General features: G+C 39.9%; 1 non-coding gene across 1 annotated transcript; it reads left to right on the top strand.

Moving 5' to 3' along the window:
* The first annotated feature begins 6,325 nt into the window (after nt 1-6,325).
* Nucleotides 6,326-6,397, top strand: trnag-ucc (transfer RNA glycine (anticodon UCC)). The gene has a single exon. It is a non-coding gene; the product is annotated as a tRNA-Gly (tRNA).
* The last annotated feature ends 361 nt before the right edge of the window (nt 6,398-6,758 follow it).

Raw genomic sequence — 6,758 nt, forward strand, 5'->3', positions numbered from 1 at the left:
ATTCTATTAATCAAAACGCTGGACCTGCACAGTACAGTAAGCGATGGTGGTATAGTCGTGAGCATAGTTTCTTTCCACACAGTTAACCTGGGTTCGATTCCCGGCCATCGCAACCTTAAATTGCAGGTTTACATTATGTTGCTGTATTTTACAAACGAAAAAAATGTCAAAGCTTTGACAGAATTGAAATTGATAAAATATTCTTATCGTCCAAACAGATTCATTCTCCCGCTTGATTGGCGTCACCCTGGAGCAAGTTTGTTTCCTTCAAGTGTTTCTCCAATTTCCTATTGAAATCATTGATTGTCTCTGCTTCCACCACACTTGTGGACAGACATTGCAGTTGCAATGGAGCAGGTAAAGCAAAAAGTGCTTCCTCACATTTCCCGGCATCTCTTTCCCAAAACCATCAATCTGTGTCTCCTGGTCCTTGTACCATCAACTAATGGGAACGGGTTATCCCTGTATAACTTACCTACACCTGCATCAGATCTCCCCTCAATCCACATTGCTGGAAGGAGAACAACCACCTACTTAGATAACACAATCCAGAGCCATCTATCCAAGCTTTTCAATAGCATAAGAATAGTTGTGTTGTAAGTAGTATAGATAGGAGCATAACTTCAAGAGACTTTGATAGATTAACTGATTGTCTCTGCCCAACGCACCAGATTTTCTGTATCACCTGAACACTGCTCACAGCTGTATAAAGTTTAGAGTATTTTCATGGCTTACATTTATGCAAGAACTGCAATGTTAAGGTTGGATTGTGAAGCATGACGGTCATCTTCTCTGAACTATGTTAAAATGTCATGTTGAGAGATGTGTCAGTGTGGAAGATGCACGTAGCCATAGGCAAAAAAAAGGCAAGTCATGTAGCTGGAGGAGAATCCACAAAGTGGGCGCGATGGACCGTGACATATTTTACGTTTGTGACAAATAAGGACAGCTAAAATAATAGGATTAATGATATGCTTTGTACATCAATATATTGAAGTCTGTTTGATCTGTTGCTTGCTTTATTATGAAATGTGTTTTCAAGGCTATACTTTGTTTAAACCTTTTTGTGAGAACGATGGGAGAGTCACCAGCACTCCTTGCATGGAGAGAGATGAGATAAAGGCAGAATTAAAGAAAAAATGTCTGGGATCAGCAAGAATGTAACCTTTAGGATCCTTGCTAAAATAGACAGAATCGGGAAACATCTGTACTGTGTGTAGATTCAACCATTAACTAACTAGTGTCAAACAATGATGTCAACCTGGACCAATTAGGACACTTGGAACAATTCAAAACTAATATGGTAACATCCTTGCACCACAAGAAGGATAAAAGAAAGGGTGTTACAGGACATCGTCAGCACACTTAGAGAGGGGTCAACAGAAGATCGTTGGTACTTAAAAGGAGAAGATAGAATATAGTCAAAAAAACACAGCAAGGGATGAAGAAGGAGAGAAGTCCGTGCGGCAGCAAGCACAGAAACAAGAACGGGTGTTGTGTGTGACTGAATATCTATTACCATTGTTAAGTATTAACTTTGTACATCTTGGTTAAGCCTAATAAACTCTCTGACATGGACACATAACTTGAGTTTGTACCTTGTCGGTCTATCTTGGTCAGGAATCTAAAGGTGAGACGGGTTGGGTATTCTCTGTCTCACCTCTGTTCAGGTAACATCTACCTGAAACTTACAGCTCTTTACTATATGCATACATTGCTGTCTATTTTGTCCTCCTTAAACTTCGAAATTGTGGGCCCGTTAAAAACATTGTTCTTCGTACAGTTTTCTGCGTCACTCCACTGCATAGTTCTGCCCAGTAAGCAAAAAGGATCAGTTCGCGACTAAACTCGAAAATAAAAGCAAAATACTGCAGATGCTGGAAATCTGAAATAACAATAAGAAATGCTGGTAATACTCAGCAGGTCTGGCAGCATCTGTGGAGAGAGAAGCAGAGTTAACGTTTCAGGTGAGTCACCATTGATCAGAATATTTGCAGCACTTTCTGATTTTAATTCAGATTTCCAGCATTCACAGTATTGTGTTTCTGTCAACAGAATCGTGTTGCTCAGGTGCAAGTTGAAACCATTGTACAGCATTCTATTAATCAAAACGCTGGATCTGCAAAGTACAGTAAGCGATGGTGGTATAGTGGGGAGCAAAGCTTCTTTCCACACAGTTGACCTGGGTTCGATTCCCGGCCATCGCAACCTTAAATTGCAGCTTTACTTCATGTTGCAGTATTTTACAAACGAAAAAAATGTCAAAGCTTTGACAGAATTGAAATTGATAAAATATTCTTATCATCCAATCAGATTCATTCTCCCGCTTGATTGGCGTCACCCTGGAGCAAGTTTGTTCCCTTCAAGTGTTTCTCCAATTTCCTATTGAAATCATTGATTGTCTCTGCTTCCACCACACTTGTGGACAGACATTGCAGTTGCAATGTAGCAGGGAAAGCAAAAAGTGCTTCCTCACATTTCCCGGCATCTCTTTCCCAAAACCATCAATCTGTGTCTCCTAATCCTTGTACCATCAACTAATGGGAACGGGTTATCCTTGTCTAACTTACCTACACCTGCATCAGATCTCCCCTCAATCCACATTGCTGGAAGGAGAACAACCACCTACTTAGATAACACAATCCAGAGCCATCTATCCAAGCTTTTCAATAGCATAAGAATATATGTGTTGTAAGTAGTATAGATAGGAGCATAACTTCAAGAGACTTTGATAGATTAACTGATTGTCTCTGCCCAACGCACCAGATTTTCTGTATCACCTGAACACTGCTCACAGCTGTCTCAAGGTTAGAGTATTTTCATGGCTTACATTTATGCAAGAACTGCAATGTTAAGGTTGGATTGTGAAGCATGACGGTCATCTTCACTGAACTATGTTAAAATGTCATGTTGAGAGATGTGTCAGTGTGGAAGATGCATGTAGCCATAGGAAAAAAAAAGGCAAGTCATGTAGCTAGAGGAGAATCCACAAAGTGGGCGCGTTGGACCGTGACATATTTTACGTTTGTGACAAATAAGGACAGCTAAAATAATAGGATTAATGATATGCTTTGTACATCAATATATTGAAGTCTGTTTGATCTGTTGCTTGCTTTATTATGAAATGTGTTTTCAAGGCTATACTTTGTTTAAACCTTTTTGTGAGAGCAATGGGAGAGTCACCAGCACTCCTTGCATGGAGAGAGATGAGATAAGGGCAGAATTAAAGGAAAGAATGTCTGGGATCAGCAAGAATGTAACCTTTAGGATCCTTGCTAAAATAGAAAGAATCGGGAAACATCTGTACTGTGTGTAGATTCAACCGTTAACTAACTAGTGTCAAACAATGATGTCAACCTGGACCAATTAGGACACTTGGAACAATTCAAAACTAATATGGTAACATCCTTGCACCACAAGAAGTTTAAAAGAAAGGGTGTTACAGGACATCGTCAGCACACTTAGAGAGGGGTCAACAGAAGATCGTTGGTACTTAAAAGGAGAAGATAGAATATAGTCAAAAAAACACAGCAAGGGATGAAGAAGGAGAGAAGTCCGTGTGGCAGCAAGCACAGAAACAAGAACGGGTGTTGTGTGTTACTGAATATCTATTACCATTGTTAAGTATTAACTTTGTACATCTTGGTTAAGCCAAATAAACTCTCTGACATGGTCACATAACTTGAGTTTGTACCTTGTCGGTCTATCTTGGTCAGGAATCTAAAGGTGAGACGGGTTGGGTATTCTCTGTCTCACCTCTGTTCAGGTAACATCTCCCTGAAACTTACAGCTCTTTACTATATGCATACATTGCTGTGTATTTTGTCCTCCTTAAACTTCGAAATTGTGGGCCCGTTAAAAACATTGTTCTTCGTACAGTTTTCTGCGTCACTCCACTGCATCATTCTGCCCAGAAAGCAAAAAGGATCAGTTCGCGACTAAACTCTAAAATAAAAGCAAAATACTTCAGATGCTGGAAATCTGAAATAATAAGAAATGCTGGTAATACTCAGCAGGTCTGGCAGCATCTGTGGAGAGAGAAGCAGAGTTAACGTTTCAGGTGAGTGACCATTGATCAGAATATTTGCAGCACTTTCTGATTTTAATTCAGATTTCCAGCATTCACAGTATTGTGTTTCTGTCAACATGATCGTGTTGCTCAGGTGCAAGTTGAAACCATTGTACAGCATTCTATTAATCAAAACGCTGGACTAGCACAGTACAGTAAGCGATGGTGGTATCGTGGTGAGCATAGCTTCTTTCCACACAGTTGACCTGGGTTCGATTCCCGGCCATCGCAACCTTAAATTGCAGCTTTACTTTATGTTGCAGTATTTTACAAACGAAAAAAATGTCAAAGCTTTGACAGAATTGAAAGTGATAAAATATTCTTATCATCCAATCAGATTCATTCTCCCGCTTGATTGGCGTCACCCCTGGAGCAAGTTTGTTTCCTTCAAGTGTTTCTCCAATTTCCTATTAAAATCATTGATTGTCTCTGCTTCCACCACACTTGTGGACAGACATTGCAGTTGCAATGTCGCAGGTAAAGCAAGAGGTGCTTCCTCACATTTCCCGGCATCTCTTTCCCAAAACCATCAATCTGTGACTCCTGGTCCTTGTCCCATCAACTAATGGGAACGGGTTATCCTTGTCTAACTTACCTACACCTGCATCAGATCTCCCCTCAATCCACATTGCTGTCAGGAGAACAACCACTAACTTAGATAACACAATCCAGAGCCATCTATCCAAGCTTTTCAATAACAAAAGAATAGTTGTGTTGTAAGTAGTCTCGATAGGAGCATAACATCAAGAGACTTTGATAGATTAACTGATTGTCTCTGCTCAACGCACCAGATTTTCTGTATCACCTGAACACTGCTCACCGCTGTGTAAAGTTTAGAGTAATTTCATGGCTTACATTTATGCAAGAACTGCAATGTTAAGGTTGGATTGTGAAGCATGACGGTCATCTTCACTGAACTATGTTAAAATGTCATGTTGAGAGATGTGTCAGTGTGGAAGATGCACGTAGCCATATGAAAAAAAAAGGCAAGTCATGTAGCTGGAGGAGAATCCACAATGTGGGCGCGATGGACCGTGACATATTTTACGTTTGTGACAAATAAGGACAGCTAAAATAATAGGATTAATGATATGCTTTGTACATCCATATATTGAAGTCTGTTTGATCTGTTGCTTGCTTTATTATGAAATGTGTTTTCAAGGCTATACTTTGTTTAAACCTTTTTGTGAGAACAATGGGAGAGTCACCAGCACTCCTTGCATGGAGAGAGATGAGATAAAGGCAGAATTAAAGAAAAAAATGTCTGGGATCAGCAAGAATGTAACCTTTAGGATCCTTGCTGAAATAGAAAGAGTCTGGAAACATCGGTACTGTGTGTAGATTCAACCATTAACTAACTGGTGTCAAACAGTGATGTCAACCTAGACCAATTAGGACACTTGGAACAATTCAAAACTAATATGGTAACATCCTTGCACCACAAGAAGGATAAAAGAAATGGTGTTACAGGACATCGTCAGCACACTTGGACAGGGGTCAACAGAAGATCGTTGGTACTTAAAAGGAGAAGATAGAATATAGTCAAAAAAACACAGCAAGGGATGAAGAAGGAGAGAAGTCCGTGCGGCAGCAAGCACAGAAACAAGAACGGGTGTTGTGTGTTACTGAATATCTATTACCATTGTTAAGTATTAACTTTGTACATATTAGTTAAGCCAAATAAACTCTCTGACTTGGTCACATAACTTGAGTTTGTACCTTGTAGGTCTATCTTGGTCAGGAATCTAAAGGTGAGACGGGTTGGGTATTCTCTGTCTCACCTCTGTTCAGGTAATATCGATCTGAAACTTGCAGCTCTTTACTATATGCATACATTGCTGTGTATTTTGTCCTCCTTAAACTTCGAAATTGTGGGCCCGTTAAAAACATTGTTCTTCGTACAGTTTTGAGCGTCTCTCCACTGCATAGTTCTGCCCAGTAAGCAAAAAGGATCAGTACGCTACTAAACTCTAAAATAAAAGCAAAATACTGCAGATGCTGGAAATCTGAAATAAAAACAAGAAATGCTGGAAATACTCAGCAGGTCTGGCAGCATCTGTAGAGAGAGAAGCGGAGTTAACGTTTCAGGTTATTGACCTTTGATCAGAATATTTGCAGCACTTTCTGATTTTATTTCAGATTTCCAGCATTCACAGTATTGTGTTTCTGTTAACATAATCGTATTGCTCAGGTGCAAGTTGAAACCATTGTACAGCATTCTATTAATCAAAACGCTGGACCAGCATAGTGCAGCAAGCGATGGTGGTATAGTGGTGAGCATAGCTGCCTTCCAAGCAGTTTACCTGGGTTCGATTCCCTGCCATCGCAACCTTAAATTGCAGGTTTACTTTATGTTGCAGTATTTTACAAACGAAAAAAATGTCAAAGCTTTGACAGAATTGAAATTGATAAAATATTCTTATCATCCAATCAGATTCATTCTCCCGCTTGATTGGCGTCACCCTGGAGCAAGTTTGTTTCCTTCAAGTGTTTCTCCAATTTCCTATTGAAATCATTGATTGTCTCTGCTTCCACCACACTTGTGGACAGAGATTGCAGTTGCAATGTAGCAGGTAAAGCAAAAAGTGCTTCCTCACATTTCGCTGCATCTCTTTCCCAAAACCATCAATCTGTGTCTCCTAGTCCTTGTACCATCAACTAATGGGAACGGGTTATCCTTGTCTAACTT

Source organism: Heterodontus francisci, chromosome 45, assembly GCF_036365525.1.
Source record: "Heterodontus francisci isolate sHetFra1 chromosome 45, sHetFra1.hap1, whole genome shotgun sequence".
In the NCBI taxonomy this organism is placed as follows: Eukaryota; Metazoa; Chordata; class Chondrichthyes; order Heterodontiformes; family Heterodontidae; genus Heterodontus; species Heterodontus francisci.